Here is a 21,904-nt window from a genome sequence, read left to right as displayed (position 1 = left end):
GCATATGCAAATAGGAAATATCATTCTGGTTGAATGTGAACTGGTGTTACTAATGGGTTGGCAGGTACAAAGTTATCTGGATCTCCTAATAGGTAAGGATTAATTAAACATAGTATAATTAATAATGATGTTATTATTACAAATGTAATAGAATCCTTAAAGGTAAAGTATGGATGGAATGGAATTTTTTCGATATCTCCATTTAGTCCAAGAGGATTATTAGATCCTGTTTGGTGAAGAAAAAATAAATGAATTGCTGCTATAGCAGCAATAATAAATGGTAATACAAAATGGAATGTGAAGAATCGATTTAATGTTGCATTATCAACAGCGAATCCTCCTCATACTCATTGGACTAAATCTGTTCCTAAGTATGGGATTGCTGATAATAAATTAGTAATTACTGTTGCACCTCAAAAAGATATTTGGCCTCAGGGTAAGACATATCCTATAAATGCAGTTGCTATAACTAAAAATAAAATCACTGTACCAATTATTCAGGTATGTATATATATATAAGATCCATAGTAAATTCCCCGTCCTACATGTAAGTAAATACAAATAAAAAATATAGATGCTCCATAAGCGTGTAAGGTTCGGATAATTCAACCATTATTTACGTCTCGGCAGATGTGTACTACACTACTGAATGCTATTTCAATATTTGATGTATAATGTATAGCCAAAAATAGTCCAGTTACGATTTGAATTACCAAACATAACCCTAATAGGGATCCAAAATTTCATCAAAATGAAATATTTGTTGGGGCAGGTAAGTCAATTAAAGAGTTATTAATAATTTTAATTAAAGGATGTCTTAATCGTAAGGGTTTATTCATTAGTAATTATCTTATTTTACGAATAGGTCCCTGATTAATATTGGTGATTTTAACAACTGCTAGTAGTGCTAAAAATAAATAAATTATTATTATTATTGTAATAATGAATGTTGGTCTATTATATAATTTTTCTAAAGATATTGTTATTTCTTGATAATTGATTGAATTATCAATATTTATAGTTTCGGTGTTTTTGAAAAAGTCTATAAATATAGATATATCTAGAATAATTAATATTAATATGATAAATACTCACATTATTAATGTAATAATTATAGTGATTGATTTAGGCTGAAATATTTCGTTTGATGCAATTCTTGTAATGTAAATAAATAATACTAGTATACCACCAAGAAATGTTAAAAATAAAATATATGATAATCAATATCTTTCTATTATTGTTCCTGTTATTAATCCAACTAGGAAGGTTTGAAGGATAATAAAAAGCATTTTTGATATTGGGTGTCTTAATTTAATAAAATTAATATTTATTACATTTGATAATGATATAATTATTATTTTGATCATTTCAGGGGTTAGTTTATTTAAAATACCGGTTTTGGGGACCGATGATGGAAGCTTTTCCACCTCTGAAGTTTTAAAAGTGGGGGCTGGACTTATTTCCGGTTTACAAGACCGGCGTTTTTTTTTAAACTATTAAAACTAATGTTTATATTCTCTATTTTTACTTCTTTATTGATTTATTTTGCTGGTGTTTATGTTTTTTCTTCTAAACGTAAACATTTATTAATGGTTCTTTTGAGATTAGAATATATTGTTCTTTCTTTATTTATGTTAGTTATTGTTTTTCTTATTGAGTTTGATTATGATTATTTTTTTCCTGTTATTTTTTTAGTTTTTTCTGTTTGTGAGGGTGCTTTAGGTCTTTCTATTTTAGTTTCAATAATTCGTTCTCATGGTAATGATTTTTTTAATTCTTTTTGTTTATCTTTATGTTAAAGTATTTATTTATAACTATTTTTTTGATCCCTCTTTGTTTATTAAATAATTGTTGATGGTTGGTTCATTCTTTAATGTTTCTGTCGGGTTTTGTTTTTATAATTTGTGTTTATTCATATGCTGATTTGAATATAATTAGATATTATTTTGGTATTGATTATTTTTCTTTTAGTTTAATTTTACTTAGTTTTTGGATTTGTTCTTTAATAATCACTGCTAGAGGTTCAGTTTATTTAAGTTCATATCATTCTAATTTTTTTTGTTTTTATGGTTTTGATTTTAATAATTATGCTTTATTGTTCATTTGCTAGATTAAGTCTTCTTTCTTTTTATATTTTTTTTGAGGCTAGATTAGTTCCTACTTTACTTTTAATTTTGGGTTGGGGTTATCAACCTGAGCGTTTGCAGGCTGGTGTTTATTTAATTTTTTATACTTTGGTTGCTAGATTACCTTTATTATTAGTTTTATTTAAGGTTTATGATTTTTCTAATACTTTATATTTTCCTTTATTGGTTGATTTTGGTTCTTATTATTTTATGTTTTATGTATTTATAATTTTGGCTTTTTTAGTTAAGATACCTATGTTTTTGGTTCATTTATGACTTCCTAAGGCTCATGTAGAGGCCCCTATTTCAGGTAGAATAATTCTTGCTGGTGTTTTATTAAAGTTAGGTGGTTATGGTATTTTTCGTGTTATAAAGGTTATTTCTTATTTGGGTTTAAAGTTTAATTATTTTTGATTGTCTTTAGGTTTATCTGGGGGTGTTATTGTAAGATTTATTTGTTTTCGTCAGGTTGATTTAAAGTCTTTAATTGCATATCCTTCTGTTGCTCATATAAGAATGGTTATTGGTGGATTGATGACTATGAATTGATGAGGTTGTGTAGGTTCTCTTTCTCTAATGGTTGGTCATGGTTTATGTTCTTCTGGTTTATTTTGTTTATCTAATATTATTTATGAACGTTTAGGTAGACAAAGATTATTAATTAACAAGGGTATAATTAATTTGATGCCAAGAATGGCTTTATGATGATTTCTTTTAAGATCATCAAATATGGCTGCTCCTCCTTCTTTAAATTTGGTAGGTGAAATTAGATTATTAAATAGAATGATATCTTGATCTTCTTTTAGATTCTTTGCTTTGATTTTTTTATCTTTTTTTAGAGCTGTTTATACTTTGTATATATATTCTTATTCTCAGCATGGGAATTATTATTCTGGTGTTTATACTTGTTCTCTTGGTTATTTTCGTGAATATCATCTTTTACTTTTACATTGATTGCCTTTAAATATTCTCTGTTTAAAGGGTGAATATTTCTTTGTTTAGTTTGCTTAAGTATTTTAATTAAAAATATTGTTTTGTGGAATCAATGATATGAAGTTTTTCGTCTTAGGCCGCGAATTTATTTTCTATTCGTTCTTTGAGTTTTTTTTCTTTGTTTATTTCGAGAACTATAATTTTTATTTTACGTATTTATTATTTAATAATTGATTATAGAGTTTTTGTTGAGTGAGAGCTTTTCAATTTAAATGGTTCTATAGTTGTTATAACTTTAATTTTGGATTGAATATCTCTTATTTTTATATCTTTTGTTATATATATTTCTTCTTTGGTTATTTATTATAGAGAAGATTATATATCTGGTGAAAAGAATATAAATCGTTTTATTATTATTGTTTTAATATTTATTCTTTCTATAGGTTTTTTAATTATTAGTCCTAATTTAATTAGAATTTTATTAGGTTGAGATGGTTTAGGTTTAGTTTCTTATTGTTTAGTTATTTATTATCAAAATGTAAAATCTTATAGTGCTGGTATATTAACTGCACTTTCTAATCGTATTGGTGATGTTGCTATTTTAATTTCTATTGCATGAATGTTAAATTTTGGTGGTTGAAATTATATTTATTATTATGATTTTATTTCTAATTCTTTTGAAATAAAGCTCATTACAATATTAATTGTTTTTGCAGCTATAACTAAGAGAGCTCAGATTCCTTTCTCTTCATGACTTCCTGCTGCTATAGCAGCTCCTACTCCTGTTTCTGCTTTAGTTCATTCTTCTACTCTTGTTACTGCTGGTGTTTATTTATTAATTCGTTTTAGACCAATATTGGATACTTATAATTGTGGTTGATTTTTACTTTTAATTGGTTGTATAACTATATTTATGGCTGGATTGGGCGCTAATTTTGAGTTTGATTTAAAGAAGATTATTGCTCTTTCTACTTTAAGACAACTTGGTTTAATAATAAGAATTTTGGCTATAGGTTATCCAAAGCTTGCATTTTTTCATTTATTGGCTCATGCTTTATTTAAGGCATTATTATTTATATGTGCAGGTTCAATAATTCATAATTTGAAGGATTCTCAGGATATTCGTTTTATAGGATCAATTGTTAATTTCATACCTTTAACTTCAGTTTGTTTTAATGTTTCTAGTTTATCTTTGTGTGGAATACCTTTTTTTGCGGGATTTTATTCAAAGGATTTAATTCTTGAGATGGTTTGTTTAAGATGAATTAATTGTTTAATTTTTTTTCTTTATTTTTTTTCTACTGGTTTAACTGCTTCTTATTCTTTTCGTTTGTTTTATTATTCAATATCTGGTGATAATAATTTTTATTCTAGATTTTCTTTTGATGATAAGGGTTATTATATTTCATTTGGAATAATTGGTCTATTGTTTGTTGCTGTTTTTGGTGGTAGTCTTTTATCTTGATTAATTTTTCCTATTCCTCATGTGATTGCTTTACCTTATTATTTAAAGTTTTTAACTATTACAGTTGTTATTTTAGGTGCTTATTTAGGTTATCTTATTTCTAATTTTGATTTTTCTCATAATTTATTTTCTTTAAGTATACTTTCTTTTGTTAGATTTGCTGGTTCTATATGATTTATACCTTTTCTTTCAACTAAGTTTATTAGATATATTCCTTTAAAAATAGGTTATTATTCATCTAAGTCATTTGATTATGGTTGAGGTGAATTACTTGGTGGTCAAGGTTTATATAGATTATTTATTTATTTAATTGGTTATATTCAAGGTTAATATGATTCTAATTTCAAGATTTATCTTTTAACTTTTATTTTTTGAATATTTATTTTGGTAATATTGTTTTTCGTTTACTTAAATAGCTTATAATTAGAGCGTGACACTGAAGATGTTAAGGAAGTATTTTTACTTTTAAGTATTTAGAAATATAGATATATTATTTTTACAGTGAAAATGTAATGTTTTATTTAAACTATATAAATTTTAGAAATGTTAACGGAGTTTAACCACTAATATAAAAAGTTAGCAGCTTTCATATTGGCTTTACATTTCCTTAATTGGAACTATTATAGTTCAATTATATTATTAACAGTAATACGCCTCTTTTTGGCTTCAATTAATAAGAATAAGGGTAGTACATACCAATCTTCCAGGTCGAAACTGACTGCAATATTTCGCTTCTTATTCTATTTAAGGTTGATTGATAATATCAATACTTTTTGAATGCAACCCAAATGTTATATTTAACTACAACCCTTTATTCTGCTCATTGTAATGCTCCTTGGTTTCATTCATGGTATAGTCCTCCTAATAGAACTAGAATAAAAAATATTGTTGATACTGTTCAGATTATAATGTCTGAAGTTTTAAAAATAATTACAATTGGTAGAATTAGTGCAATTTCTACATCAAAAATTAAAAAGATTACTGCGATTAGGAAGAATCGTATTGAGAATGGTATTCGTGCTGATCTTTTTGGATCAAACCCACATTCAAATGGTGATCTTTTTTCTCGATCATTAATTAATTTTTTTGATAGTGTTGTTGCCAGGATTATAACAATTATTGGAATAATAAATCTAATGAAAACTCTTGTTGATAGAATTAGAATTGTTTTTCTTGATTTATATCAAGCTTTCTGATTGGAAGTCAAATGTACTATTTATACTAGAAAAACAATTATCTACCTCATCAATAAATAGAGATATATAAGAATAATCATACTACGTCTACGAAGTGTCAGTATCATGCTGCTGCTTCAAATCCAAAGTGATGTCTTGGTGAAAATTGATTTATTGAGTGTCGAAGTAGACATGTTGATAAAAAGATTGTTCCAATAATTACGTGTAAACCATGGAATCCTGTTGCAACAAAGAATGTTGATCCATAAACTGCATCTGCAATGGTAAAAGGTGCTTCTCAATATTCATATGCTTGAAGTATTGTAAAGTATAGTCCTAATAACACTGTGAAGAATAATCCTTGTAGTGCTTGAGTATGATTAGATTCCATTAAACTATGATGTGCTCATGTTACTGTTACTCCTGATGCTAAAAGAATAGCTGTATTAAGTAATGGAATTTGTATAGGGTTAAAGGGTTGAATTCCTATTGGAGGTCATAGTATTCCTAGTTCAATTGTTGGTGCTAATCTTCTTCTAAAGAATGCTCAAAAAAAAGAAACGAAAAATAATACCTCTGATGCAATAAATAAAATTATTCCTCATCGTAATCCAATTGATACAAATCCTGTATGTAATCCTTGATATGTTCCTTCTCCTACTACATCTCGTCATCATTGAATTATAGTTAGTAGGGTAATTCCAAATCCAATTATGAATAAGTTAATATTAAATAGGTGGAATCATTTTGCTAGTCCTGATACTAGGACTATTGCTCCAATTGCTCCTGTTAATGGTCAAGGTCTATAGTCTACTAAGTGGAATGGGTGGTTTGAGTGAGTTGTTAACATAGGTTTAATATACTTCTCTAGAATATAGAGTTCTTAGAATTGAGAAAACATAGGCTTGAATTATTGCTACTGCTGATTCTAGAATTAATAGAAGTATTTGTCCAATAATTAGTAATGAGATTAAGTTTATTGCTATAGATGGTCCTGTGTTTCCTAATAAGGTTAATAATAAGTGTCCTGCAATTATATTTGCTGCCAACCGTACTGCTAATGTACCTGGTCGAATAACGTTACTAATTGTTTCAATTAGTACTATAAATGATATTAATGCAGGCGGTGTACCTTGTGGTACAAGGTGTGTAAATATATGATTAGTATGGTTAATTCATCCAAATAATATAAATCTTAGCCATATGGGTAGGGCAATTGCAAATGTTAATGCTAAATGTCTTGTTCTAGTAAAAATATAAGGGAATAATCCTATGAAATTGTTAAATAATATTATAATAAAAATTGAGATGAAAATGAATGTTGTTCCATTAAATGATTTTGGTCCAAGAAGTGTTTTAAATTCATTATGTAAGGTTAAATTTAGTTTATTTCAGATAATGTTAATTCGTGATGGTGTAAGTCAAAATAGTGATGGGATTAATAATAGTCCTAGAAATGTTCTAGTTCAATTTAATGATAAATTAAAGATGTTAGTTGATGGGTCAAATGTTGAGAATAGATTTGTTATCATTTTCAATTTAAGTTTTTTATTTCAATTGTTCCTTTTTCTGCTCTTTTAATAAGGTTAGGTTTAAATGAGAAGAAGTTTATTTGATTAAACAAGATTAATGTAGCTGAAAATATAATGAATATTGAGAATCATATAAGAGGGGATATTTGAGGGATTTGGATATAATTTCCCCATCAGAAGTAGTCGTTAATTTACTATTATTTGGTTTAAGAGACCATTACTTACTTTCAGTCATCTGATGAATTTCAAGGTGTACTAATTTTTTTTAGTTACTTTAGATTGACACTCTAATGTTATTTATTTTAACTAACTCCTTAAATTATCTTAGATAATCACTTAATAAATAAATTTACTGAAGTTCTTTCAATTACAATTGGTATAAATCTGTGGTTTGCTCCACAGATTTCTGAGCATTGTCCAAAGAATAATCCAGGTCGATTTATTGTGAATGTTCCTTGATTTAACCGACCTGGCGTTGCATCAATTTTAACCCCTAATGCAGGAACTGCTCATGAGTGTAGAACATCTGATGCTCTTGTTAATACTCGTACTTCTGTATTTATTGGTAGGATTGTTCGGTTATCTACATCTAGTAGTCGGAATCCATCATTTTCTAGGTCTTGTTCTGGTGTTATATAAGTGTCAAATTCTACGTCTATGAAGTCTGAATATTCATATCTTCAATATCATTGTCGTCCAATGGTTTTAATTGTAATATTGCATCTACTGAATCATCAAGTAAATGTAATAGTCGTAATGATGGAAGGGCAATAAAAATTAATGTAATTGCTGGTAAAGCTGTTCAGATTGTTTCAATTAAATGTCCATGAAGTATATTACGGTTAGTATAGGCAATAAATAATATATAACTTAGGTCATAACCTACAATTACTGTAATTAATAATAATACGACCATAGTATGATCATGAAAGAATGATAATTGCTCCATTAATGGTGAAGCTCCATCTTGAAGAGATAAATTTGATCATGTTGCCATTAATAAATATTTTCTAATAAAAGGTCAAACCTTTATTTGTAGAGCTTAAATCTACTGCACTAATCTGCCATATTAGAATCTAGAGATTAATGGTAATTCTGAGTAACTATGTTCTGCAGGAGGGTTATTTTGTAGTCATTCTGTTGATCTTCTTATGTTAGCTCTAAATATAATTGCTCGGTTTGTAATCATTCTTTCTCATATAATTACAATGAATATAATGATTCCTACAATAGAAATTGTAGACCCAATTCTTGATACTACGTTTCATGATGTATATGCGTCTGGGTAGTCAGAGTATCGTCGAGGTATTCCTGCTAATCCTAGGAAGTGTTGAGGAAAGAATGTTAAATTTACTCCAATGAATATAATTGTAAATTGGATTTTTAGTCATGTATTATTTATAGTTAATCCTGTAAATAGTGGATATCATTGAATGACACCTCCAATAATTGCAAATACTGCTCCTATAGATAATACATAATGAAAGTGGGCTACTACATAATATGTATCATGTAATACAATATCAAGTGATGAATTTGCTAATACTAATCCTGTTAATCCACCAATTGTAAATAGGAAAATAAATCCTAGAGCTCATAATAATGGTGGATTGAACTTGAATTTAGTTCCATATAATGTAGCTAATCATCTAAATACCTTAATTCCTGTAGGTACAGCAATAATTATTGTTGCTGATGTAAAATATGCTCGTGTGTCAACATCCATTCCTACTGTAAATATATGATGTGCTCATACAATAAATCCTATTAGTCCAATTGATAGTATAGCATAAATTATACCTAATGTTCCAAATGATTCAATTTTTCCTCTTTCTTGACATACAATATGTGAAATAATTCCGAACCCCGGTAGAATTAAAATATAAACTTCTGGGTGTCCAAAGAATCAAAATAGATGTTGATATAGAATTGGGTCACCCCCTCCTGCAGGGTCAAAGAATGATGTATTTAAATTTCGATCTGTTAATAATATAGTAATAGCTCCTGCTAAAACTGGAAGTGAAAGAAGGAGAAGTAATGCTGTAATAGCTACAGATCATACAAATGAAGGTGTTTGATCTAAAGTTATACTTTCTGATCGTATATTAATTGCTGTTGTAATGAAATTCACTGCACCAAGAATAGATGATACACCTGCTAAGTGCAGTGAAAAAATAGCTAGATCTACAGATGCACCCCCGTGTGCAATAGCTCCTGCTAGAGGAGGGTAAACTGTTCATCCTGTACCAGCACCATTATCTACTATAGAAGATGTAAGAAGAAGGGTTAGTGAAGGTGGTAGTAATCAAAAACTTATATTATTTATTCGTGGAAATGCTATATCTGGTGCACCAATTATTAGTGGAACAAGTCAATTACCAAATCCACCAATTATAATAGGTATTACTATAAAGAAAATTATTACGAATGCGTGAGCTGTAATAATAACATTATAAATCTGGTCATCCCCAATTAGAGATCCGGGTTGGCCAAGTTCAGCACAAATAAGTATTCTTATTGATGTTCCTACTATTCCTGCTCATGCTTCTAATATGAAGTATAAAGTACCAATGTCCTTATGGTTTGTTGAGAATAATCATTTTTGCGGTAAGATTGCTGAATTTTAGGTGGTAGACTGTAAATCTACTTATGAGATGTTTTCTCTCTTATCATATTTAGGTCTTATATTCAATTATGATTCTAGACTGCAATTCTAGAGGTGTAAAATTTTACTAAGGCCTAAAATATTATTCTTTTAATTATAACTTTGAAGGTTATTAGTTTGATTAACTTAAGTCCTTAGTATAATGAAATTAAGGTTGATGTTGAAATCAATCCTATTGTTGAAATTATTACTGTTATAGGAAGAATGATTCTTGATTTTTGGGACTTTATCTTTATAGATCACGAATTTTCTGTGTATGATATAATTAGAGCTGAGAATCTAATACGTATATAGTAGTAGAGTGTAATTGTAGTAAATACAACTATAATAGTTATAATAGTTGTTATATTGTTTTCTATTAATGATTGTATTACAATTCATTTTGGTAAGAATCCAAGGAATGGTGGTAGTCCACCTAAAGATAATAAAGATAAGAATATTATGAATTTAATTTCAGTTTTTATATTTCTGGCTGAATAAATTTGATTTATGAAAAATAAATTTATTTGCTTAAATAATAAAACTATAATTAATCTTAATAGTGAGTAAATAATGAAGTATGAGTTCTCAGATGTTTTCTCTGACTGTTAATGATCTAATTATTCAACCTAGATGTCTGATTGATGAATATGCTAAAAGTTGTCGTAAGGATGTTTGATTTAAACCTCCTATTGCCCCAATAATAATTCTTAAGATAATAATTGTTCAAATAAAAGTTCTTAATTGAATACAATAAGATAAGACCATTATTGGGGCGATTTTTTGTCATGTTATTAATGTTAAACAATTATTTCATCTTGATGCTCCTATAACTTCTGGAAATCAGAAATGGAAAGGTGCAGCTCCAATCTTTAATAATAGTCTAGATCTAATTATTATTGATGGGATAAATTCTGTTTCCCATCCCATGGGATATTTTATTTGAATCAGCAAAATTGAAAATAATAATATTGTCGATGCTATTGCTTGGACAATAAAATATTTAATTGATGATTCATTTATTATTATATTTTTATTTCTTGTTAGGAGCGGAATAAATGAAAGTAAGTTGATCTCAAGTCCTATTCAAACCCCAAATCAGGAATTTGATGAAATGGACAGGATCGTTCCTATCATTAATGTTGATAGGAAGAGAAGTTTTGTAGAGTTGTTGGTCATTAAAAAGGAGAGGATTGATACCTCTATAAATGGGGTATGAACCCATTAGCTTGTTTAGCTTACCTTTTTACATTAAGGTGTATGATGCACGTTAGTTTTTGATACTAAAGGAGGTAGTTTAATTCTATCTTATGTAATTTTAATGAAGGTAATTTTATTTACTTTATTTACCCTATCAAGGTAACCCTTTAATCAGGCACTTCATTTATTTAATATATAAATCGAAAGTTTTTTTTTGAAATTCTTTTATGTATTATTTTGTTTAATTACGATTAATTTATCCTGCTCATTTTATTTATTATATATATATATATAATAAATAATTTATATTAATATATTACATTTAATTGAAATTAAAGTATTATAAGTTCATCTTACCATTATCAATTGATTATTTTAATGCAATTATTTACCTAGGATTATAGCTACTTATGTTTTTAGCTTAAAATAGGTTATTATAATATAATATATATAATAATATGTAATTTAATATTTAATATTATTATAATTGGATATAATAAATAAAATTATTAATTTAAATATAAAATATTATAATTAATATAAATAATTATATTAATTATAATAATATAATTATGTAAATTATCTATAATTAGATTATTTAACTAATATATATGAAAGTTAACTTAATATAAAAAAAAGAATTCATATTAATAACATATTATATTAAATTACATAATTGTATAAAATATATTTATTATATTATTTAATCTTTCTTTATTTATTAGTGAAAAGAAAGATTAAATAAGAAAGAATATAATACATTTATTGCTATACATGTTCCATATTAATCTTTAATTATATATAATAGAGAAGTTGTTGTGGTCATACATAGGGGCGTTTCTTTTTTTTTTCTTAATGTTTGTGGTTTTTTTCTTTTTTTTTTCTTTAAATATTTGAATCTTTTATTTTTTCCTGAATTAATAGATTTAAAATTTTCTTATTTTTTATTTTTAAAAGTTTTATTCTTGCTTGTTTATTCACTTTTTCTTTGTATTATATGTAAGTTTTGTTAGACTAAATGTTCTTTTTGCAGTAATTTGATTTAATTATCAAGTGATTTTGGATTTAGCAATTGATTTAGTATCGGCATAATTCGTGCCAGCAGCCGCGGTTATACGATTGATACAAGTGAATATTATTGGTTAAAACAGTTGTTTATATTATTAGGGTTGAAATATAAATTTGTAAGGTGAAATGTTAAAATTTATTTGTGGCCCTTTTTATGAATCTGTGAAATTTAAATAATAAACTAGGATTAGATACCCTATTATTTTAAATGTTAATTATATTTACCAGGGTACTATTAGTTAAGGTCTTTAAACCCAAAGAATTTGGCGGTATCTCATTCCATTCAGAGGAACCTACCCCATGATTGATAATACACGATTTACTCTACTTAATTTATTTGTTTGTATATCTCCGTTATCAGAGAATCTTTTTAGAGTTATAATTCTCAAGATTTATAATTATAAAATATTTCAGGTCAAGGTGCAGCTTATAGTTAAGAGGAGGTGGGTTACAATAGATTTTTGTTTATAACGGATTTGATAGTGAAATACTGTTAATGAAGGTGGATTTGATAGTAATTTAATTTATTTAATTTAACTGATATTGGCTCTGACATGTGTACACATCGCCCGTCGCTCTCATTATTGATTATTCTATTTTATTTTAAAGTAGCTTCAATTTAGAGGAGATAAGTCGTAACATAGTAGATGTACTGGAAAGTGTATCTAGGAAGAGTTTCAAGATATAACTTATTAGTAAAGTGTTTCATTTACACTGAAAATTTTTCTGTGCAAATCAGGATATCTTGATTATTTATTTTATTATATTTATTTTTTGTTTATTTAATTATTTAATATAAATAATTTTATTGTATTTTTGTCTTAGTATATTTTATAGAATTGATTTTTTAAATTATAGTTTATTGGTAATGTAAGTGTTTTATGAAATATTATTTTAAATTTTTTTAAGTAGATTTTATTTATTGTACCTTTTGTATCAGGGTTTATCAAAATTTTAGTATTTATTTTACTTGTCTCGATTTGGGTTGATTTATAAATAATTTATAGTTAATGTATCATAATTATTATTAAATTATTTATAGAAATGAGATGTTAATCGTTTCCCAAGATATCTAGTTTCTTAAGAAAAAATTTAATTTTTTAAAGTTATTTGTTTTTATTTAATTTTTTAAGTAAAAATATTAACTTATTTATTCTTTAAGGGATAAGCTTTGAAGTTAATAACCTATAATTTATTTTATAGAAATATAATAGTAAGCTTTAAACCAGCTATCTTTCAGGTTACGTTTTAGTTCATTATTTTTTATTTTGATTTTTTAAATATTTTAGGTTTTTTATTAAGATTATTAATTTAATTTTAAAATTTTTGTAATAATGATAGAATTAGTATATTTATTTGTATGAAATTTTTACCTTGTGAACTTATTATAAGGAACTAGGCAAAATTGATTTCCGCCTGTTTATCAAAAACATGTCCTCTTGTTTATATTTTGAGGTCTGGCCTGCTCACTGAGCGTATTTATAAAGAGCCGCGGTATTTTGACCGTGCAAAGGTAGCATAATCATTAGTCTCTTAATTAGTGGCTGGAATGAATGGCTTGACGAGAAATCAACTGTCTCTTAATAAATTTTTGAATTTCACTTTTGAGTCAAAAGGCTTAAATTCTTCTTTAGGACGAGAAGACCCTATAGATCTTGACATTTTACTTTTATATAGTTTTTTGTTTGTCTTTCTATATTTAATGATGATGTTTTGTTGGGGTGACATGAAGAATAGATAAACTCTTCATTATTATATCATTTATTTATGTTTGTTATTTTGATCCATAATTTATGATCATCAGATTAAGTTACCTTAGGGATAACAGCGTAATTGTTTTTGAGAGCTCATAGCGACAAAGCAGATTGCGACCTCGATGTTGGATTAAGAAAAATTTTGGGTGCAGGAGCCCAATGATTAGGTCTGTTCGACCTTTAAATTCTTACATGATCTGAGTTCAGACCGGCGTGAGCCAGGTCGGTTTCTATCCTAAGATTGTTAATCCATATTAGTACGAAAGGACCATATGGTTAAAATATTTTTTGTTATATTGATTAATATTAATTTATTTACTATTTTGACAGATTAATGTGTTGAATTTAGAATTCATTTATGTAGATTTTTTCTACAAATAGTATTGATACTTTATGATTTATTTATATTTATTTTGAATTTTCTTTTATTGGTTATTTGTGTTTTAATTAGTGTTGCCTTTTTAACTTTATTAGAGCGTAAGGTTTTAGGTTATATTCAGATTCGAAAGGGTCCAAATAAGGTAGGTTTTGTTGGAATTCCTCAGCCATTTAGAGATGCTATTAAGTTAATTTGTAAGGAGCAGCCAATTCCTATTATATCTAATTACCTACTTTATTATTTTTCCCCTGTTTTTAATTTAATGATTTCTTTAGCCGTTTGAGTAATTTTTCCTTATTTAACTTATATGTGTTCTTTTTCTTATGGATTTTTATTTTTTTTATGTTGTACTAGATTAGGTGTTTATACTGTTATAATTGCTGGTTGATCTTCTAATTCAAATTATTCATTATTAGGTTCTCTTCGTTCTGTTGCTCAAACAATTTCTTATGAAGTTAGTTTAGCTTTAATTTTATTGTCTTTAATTATTTTAATTGGTAGTTTTAATATGTTTGATTTTATAAATATCAGCTTTATTGTTGATTTATTATTATTTCTTTTCCTTTAGCTTTAGCTTGTTTTGCTTCTTGCTTAGCTGAAACTAATCGTACTCCTTTTGATTTTGCTGAAGGGGAATCTGAGTTAGTTTCAGGATTTAATATTGAGTATGGTGCGGGTGGTTTTACTTTAATTTTTTTAGCTGAATATACTAGAATTGTCTTCATAAGAATGTTATTGGCTTTAATTTTTTTGGGCGGTGATTTTTATTCCTTTACATTTTTTTTAAGCTTGCTATTATATCTTTTGGTTTTATTTGGGTTCGTGGAACATTACCACGGTTCCGTTATGATAAATTAATGTACTTAGCTTGAAAAAGTTTTTTACCTTCATCTTTGAATTTTTTTATTTTCTTTGTTGGTTTAAAGATTTTATTTATCTCATTTGGTAGTGAAATTTTTTGAGAAAAGTTAATAGAAGAGTTAAACTTCTAATTTTATGTTTTCAAAACATATGCTTTTCCTAAGCTAATTAACTTTATTCCTTAATTAATTTATCTCATGCGTTTGCGACATGGACATTAATTAAGAAATATGTGAAGTAAATAATTGTTAAGATTTGACCTGTTATAATATAAGGTTCTTCAACAGGTCGTTTGCCAATTCACGTTAGTAAGCATACAACAACTACTATAATTCAGAATAAAATTTGATTAATAGGGTAAAATTGAATGCCTCGGAATGGTGTTTTATTATAAAATGGTAAAATTATTAAGATTCTAATTGATAAAAATAATGCAATAACACCTCCTAACTTATTAGGGATAGATCGTAGAATGCATATGCAAATAGGAAATATCATTCTGGTTGAATGTGAACTGGTGTTACTAATGGGTTGGCAGGTACAAAGTTATCTGGATCTCCTAATAGGTAAGGATTAATTAAACATAGTATAATTAATAATGATGTTATTATTACAAATGTAATAGAATCCTTAAAAGTAAAGTATGGATGGAATGGAATTTTTTCAATATCTCCATTTAGTCCAAGAGGATTATTAGATCCTGTTTGGTGAAGAAAAAATAAATGAATTGCTGCTATAGCAGCAATAATAAATGGTAATACAAAATGGAATGTGAAGAATCGATTTAATGTTGCATTATCAACAGCGAATCCTCCTCATACTCATTGGACTAAATCTGTTCCTAAGTATGGGATTGCTGATAATAAATTAGTAATTACTGTTGCACCTCAAAAAGATATTTGGCCTCAGGGTAAGACATATCCTATAAATGCAGTTGCTATAACTAAAAATAAAATCACTGTACCAATTATTCAGGTATGTATATATATATAAGATCCATAGTAAATTCCCCGTCCTACATGTAAGTAAATACAAATAAAAAATATAGATGCTCCATTTGCGTGTAAGGTTCGGATAATTCAACCATTATTTACGTCTCGGCAGATGTGTACTACACTACTGAATGCTATTTCAATATTTGATGTATAATGTATAGCCAAAAATAGTCCAGTTACGATTTGAATTACCAAACATAACCCTAATAGGGATCCAAAATTTCATCAAAATGAAATATTTGTTGGGGCAGGTAAGTCAATTAAAGAGTTATTAATAATTTTAACTAAAGGATGTCTTAATCGTAAGGGTTTATTCATTAGTAATTATCTTATTTTACGAATAGGTCCCTGATTAATATTGGTGATTTTAACAACTGCTAGTAGTGCTAAAAATAAATAAATTATTATTATTATTGTAATAATGAATGTTGGTCTATTATATAATTTTTCTAAAGATATTGTTATTTCTTGAAAATTGATTGAATTATCAATATTTATAGTTTTGGTGTTTTTGAAAAAGTCTATAAATATAGATATATCTAGAATAATTAATATTAATATGATAAATACTCACATTATTAATGTAATAATTATAGTGATTGATTTAGGCTGAAATATTTCGTTTGATGCAATTCTTGTAATGTAAATAAATAATACTAGTATACCACCAAGAAATGTTAAAAATAAAATATATGATAATCAATATCTTTCTATTATTGTTCCTGTTATTAATCCAACTAGGAAGGTTTGAAGGATAATAAAAAGCATTATTGATATTGGGTGTCTTAATTTAATAAAATTAATATTTATTACATTTGATAATGATATAATTATTATTTTGATCATTTCAGGGGTTAGTTTATTTAAAATACCGGTTTTGGGGACCGATGATGGAAGCTTTTCCACCTCTGAAGTTTTAAAAGTGGGGGCTGGACTTATTTCCGGTTTACAAGACTGGCGTTTTTTTTAAACTATTAAAACTAATGTTTATATTCTCTATTTTTACTTCTTTATTGATTTATTTTGCTGGTGTTTATGTTTTTTCTTCTAAATGTAAACATTTATTAATGGTTCTTTTGAGATTAGAATATATTGTTCTTTCTTTATTTATGTTAGTTATTGTTTTTCTTATTGAGTTTGATTATGATTATTTTTTTCCTGTTATTTTTTTAGTTTTTTCTGTTTGTGAGGGTGTTTTAGGTCTTTCTATTTTAGTTTCAATAATTCGTTCTCATGGTAATGATTTTTTTAATTCTTTTGGTTTATCTTTATGTTAAAGTATTTATTTATAACTATTTTTTTGATCCCTCTTTTTTTATTAAATAATTGTTGATGGTTGGTTCATTCTTTAATGTTTCTGTCGGGTTTTGTTTTTATAATTTGTGTTTATTCATATGCTGATTTGAATATAATTAGATATTATTTTGGTATTGATTATTTTTCTTTTAGTTTAATTTTACTTAGTTTTTGGATTTGTTCTTTAATAATCACTGCTAGAGGTTCAGTTTATTTAAGTTCATATCATTCTAATTTTTTTGTTTTTATGGTTTTGATTTTAATAATTATGCTTTATTGTTCATTTGCTAGATTAAGTCTTCTTTCTTTTTATATTTTTTTTTAGGCTAGATTAGTTCCTACTTTACTTTTAATTTTGGGTTGGGGTTATCAACCTGAGCATTTGCAGGCTGGTGTTTATTTAATTTTTTATACTTTGGTTGCTAGATTACCTTCATTATTAGTTTTATTTAAGGTTTATGATTTTTCTAATACTTTATATTTTCCTTTATTGGTTGATTTTGGTTCTTATTATTTTATGTTTTATGTATTTATAATTTTGGCTTTTTTAGTTAAGATACCTATGTTTTTGGTTCATTTATGACTTCCTAAGGCTCATGTAGAGGCCCCTATTTCAGGTAGAATAATTCTTGCTGGTGTTTTATTAAAGTTAGGTGGTTATGGTATTTTTCGTGTTATAAAGGTTATTTCTTATTTGGGTTTAAAGTTTAATTATTTTTGATTGTCTTTAGGTTTATCTGGGGGTGTTATTGTAAGATTTATTTGTTTTCGTCAGGTTGATTTAAAGTCTTTAATTGCATATTCTTCTGTTACTCATATAAGAATGGTTATTGGTGGATTGATGACTATGAATTGATGAGGTTGTGTAGGTTCTCTTTCTCTAATGGTTGGTCATGGTTTATGTTCTTCTGGTTTATTTTGTTTATCTAATATTATTTATGAACGTTTAGGTAGACGAAGATTATTAATTAACAAGGGTATAATTAATTTGATGCCAAGAATGGCTTTATGATGATTTCTTTTAAGATCATCAAATATGGCTGCTCCTCCTTCTTTAAATTTGGTAGGTGAAATTAGATTATTAAATAGAATTATATCTTGATCTTCTTTTAGATTCTTTGCTTTGATTTTTTTATCTTTTTTTAGAGCTGTTTATACTTTGTATATATATTCTTATTCTCAGCATGGGAATTATTATTCTGGTGTTTATACTTGTTCTCTTGGTTATTTTCGTGAATATCATCTTTTACTTTTACATTGATTGCCTTTAAATATTCTCTGTTTAAAGGGTGAATATTTCTTTGTTTAGTTTGCTTAAGTATTTTAATTAAAAATATTGTTTTGTGGAATCAATGATATGAAGTTTTTCATCTTAGGCCGTGAATTTATTTTCTATTTGTTCTTTGAGTTTTTTTTCTTTGTTTATTTCGAGAACTATAATTTTTATTTTAGGTATTTATTATTTAATAATTGATTATAGAGTTTTTGTTGAGTGAGAGCTTTTCAATTTAAATGGTTCTATAGTTGTTATAACTTTAATTTTGGATTGAATATCTCTTATTTTTATATCTTTTGTTATATATATTTCTTCTTTGGTTATTTATTATAGAGAGGATTATATATCTGGTGAAAAGAATATAAATCGTTTTATTATTATTGTTTTAATATTTATTCTTTCTATAGGTTTTTTAATTATTAGTCCTAATTTAATTAGAATTTTATTAGGTTGAGATGGTTTAGGTTTAGTTTCTTATTGCTTAGTTATTTATTATCAAAATGTAAAATCTTATAGTGCTGGTATATTAACTGCACTTTCTAATCGTATTGGTGATGTTGCTATTTTAATTTCTATTGCATGAATGTTAAATTTTGGTGGTTGAAATTATATTTATTATTATGATTTTATTTCTAATTCTTTTGAAATAAAGCTCATTACTATATTAATTGTTTTAGCAGCTATAACTAAGAGAGCTCAGATTCCTTTCTCTTCATGACTTCCTGCTGCTATAGCAGCTCCTACTCCTGTTTCTGCTTTAGTTCATTCTTCTACTCTTGTTACTGCTGGTGTTTATTTATTAATTCGTTTTAGACCAATATTGGATACTTATAATTGTGGTTGATTTTTACTTTTAATTGGTTGTATAACTATATTTATGGCTGGATTGGGCGCTAATTTTGAGTTTGATTTAAAGAAGATTATTGCTCTTTCTACTTTAAGACAACTTGGTTTAATAATAAGAATTTTGGCTATAGGTTATCCAAAGCTTGCATTTTTTCATTTATTGGCTCATGCTTTATTTAAGGCATTATTATTTATATGTGCAGGTTCAATAATTCATAATTTGAAGGATTCTCAGGATATTCGTTTTATAGGATCAATTGTTAATTTCATACCTTTAACTTCAGTTTGTTTTAATGTTTCTAGTTTATCTTTGTGTGGAATACCTTTTTTAGCGGGATTTTATTCAAAGGATTTAATTCTTGAGATGGTTTGTTTAAGATGAATTAATTGTTTAATTTTTTTTCTTTATTTTTTTTCTACTGGTTTAACTGCTTCTTATTCTTTTCGTTTGTTTTATTATTCAATATCTGGTGATAATAATTTTTATTCTAGATTTTCTTTTGATGATAAGGGTTATGATATTTCATTTGGAATAATTGGTCTATTGTTTGTTGCTGTTTTTGGTGGTAGTCTTTTATCTTGATTAATTTTTCCTATTCCTCATGTGATTGCTTTACCTTATTATTTAAAGTTTTTAACTATTACAGTTGTTATTTTAGGTGCTTATTTAGGTTATCTTATTTCTAATTTTGATTTTTCTCATAATTTATTTTCTTTAAGTATACTTTCTTTTGTTAGATTTGCTGGTTCTATATGATTTATACCTTTTCTTTCAACTAAGTTTATTAGATATATTCCTTTAAAATAGGTTATTATTCATCTAAGTCATTTGATTATGGTTGAGGTGAATTACTTGGTGGTCAAGGTTTATATAGATTATTTATTTATTTAATTGGTTATATTCAAGGTTGATATGATTCTAATTTCAAGATTTATCTTTTAACTTTTATTTTTTGAATATTTATTTTGGTAATATTGTTTTTCGTTTACTTAAATAGCTTATAATTAGAGTGTGACACTGAAGATGTTAAGGAAGTATTTTTACTTTTAAGTATTTATAAATATAGATATATTATTTTTAGAGTGAAAATGTAATGTTTTATTTAAACTATATAAATTTTAGAAATGTTAACGGAGTTTAACCGCTAATATAAAAAGTTAGCAGCTTTCATATTGGCTTTACATTTCCTTAATTGGAACTATTATAGTTCAATTATATTATTAACAGTAATACGCCTCTTTTTGGCTTCAATTAATAAGAATAAGAGTAGTACATACCAATCTTCCAGGTCGAAACTGACTGCAATATTTCGCTTCTTATTCTATTTAAGGTTGATTGATAATATCAATACTTTTTGAATGCAACACAAATGTTATATTTAACTACAACCCTTTATTCTGCTCATTGTAATGCTCCTTGGTTTCATTCATGGTATAGTCCTCCTAATAGAACTAGAATAAAAAATATTGTTGATACTGTTCAGATTATAATGTCTGAAGTTTTAAAAATAATTACAATTGGTAGAATTAGTGCAATTTCTACATCAAAAATTAAAAAGATTACTGCGATTAGGAAGAATCGTATTGAAAATGGTATTCGTGCTGATCTTTTTGGATCAAACCCACATTCAAATGGTGATCTTTTTTCTCGATCATTAATTAATTTTTTTGATAGTGTTGTTGCCAGGATTATAACAATTATTGGAATAATAAATCTAATGAAAACTCTTGTTGATAGAATTAGAATTGTTTTTCTTGATTTATATCAAGCTTTCTGATTGGAAGTCAAATGTACTATTTATACTAGAAAAACAATTATCTACCTCATCAATAAATAGAGATAAATAAGAATAATCATACTACGTCTACGAAGTGTCAGTATCATGCTGCTGCTTCAAATCCAAAGTGATGTCTTGGTGAAAATTGATTTATTGAGTGTCGAAGTAGACATGTTGATAAAAAGATTGTTCCAATAATTACGTGTAAACCATGGAATCCTGTTGCAACAAAGAATGTTGATCCATAAACTGCATCTGCAATGGTAAAAGGTGCTTCTCAATATTCATATGCTTGAAGTATTGTAAAGTATAGTCCTAATAACACTGTGAAGAATAATCCTTGTAGTGCTTGAGTATGATTAGATTCCATTAAACTATGATGTGCTCATGTTACTGTTACTCCTGATGCTAAAAGAATAGCTGTATTAAGTAATGGAATTTGTATAGGGTTAAAGGGTTGAATTCCTATTGGAGGTCATAGTATTCCTAGTTCAATTGTTGGTGCTAATCTTCTTCTAAAGAATGCTCAAAAAAAAGAAACGAAAAATAATACCTCTGATGCCATAAATAAAATTA

At 26.6% G+C, this 21,904-nt stretch overlaps 2 long non-coding RNA genes across 8 annotated transcripts in view; one reads left to right on the top strand and one right to left on the bottom strand.

Annotated features, from left to right (window-relative positions):
• Positions 1-14,215, top strand: part of LOC126301634 (uncharacterized) — a 377,864-nt gene extending 363,649 nt beyond the window's left edge. For all 4 annotated transcript variants that reach the window (XR_007553060.1, XR_007553061.1, XR_007553058.1 and 1 more), the window contains one exon: positions 13,433-14,215. This is a non-coding gene — a long non-coding RNA (uncharacterized LOC126301634). The remainder of the gene's footprint in view (positions 1-13,432) is intronic.
• The window catches only part of LOC126301637 (uncharacterized), a 319,704-nt gene that overhangs the window by 240,011 nt on the left and 57,789 nt on the right, over positions 1-21,904 (bottom strand). The gene's annotated exons all lie outside the window — the stretch shown is intronic.

The sequence above is a fragment of the Schistocerca gregaria genome, unplaced genomic scaffold (genome assembly GCF_023897955.1).
Source record: "Schistocerca gregaria isolate iqSchGreg1 unplaced genomic scaffold, iqSchGreg1.2 ptg000077l, whole genome shotgun sequence".
In the NCBI taxonomy this organism is placed as follows: domain Eukaryota; kingdom Metazoa; phylum Arthropoda; class Insecta; order Orthoptera; family Acrididae; genus Schistocerca; species Schistocerca gregaria.
Note: the sequence above shows the minus strand (reverse complement) of the source record. Positions and strands in the feature narration are given on the sequence as shown.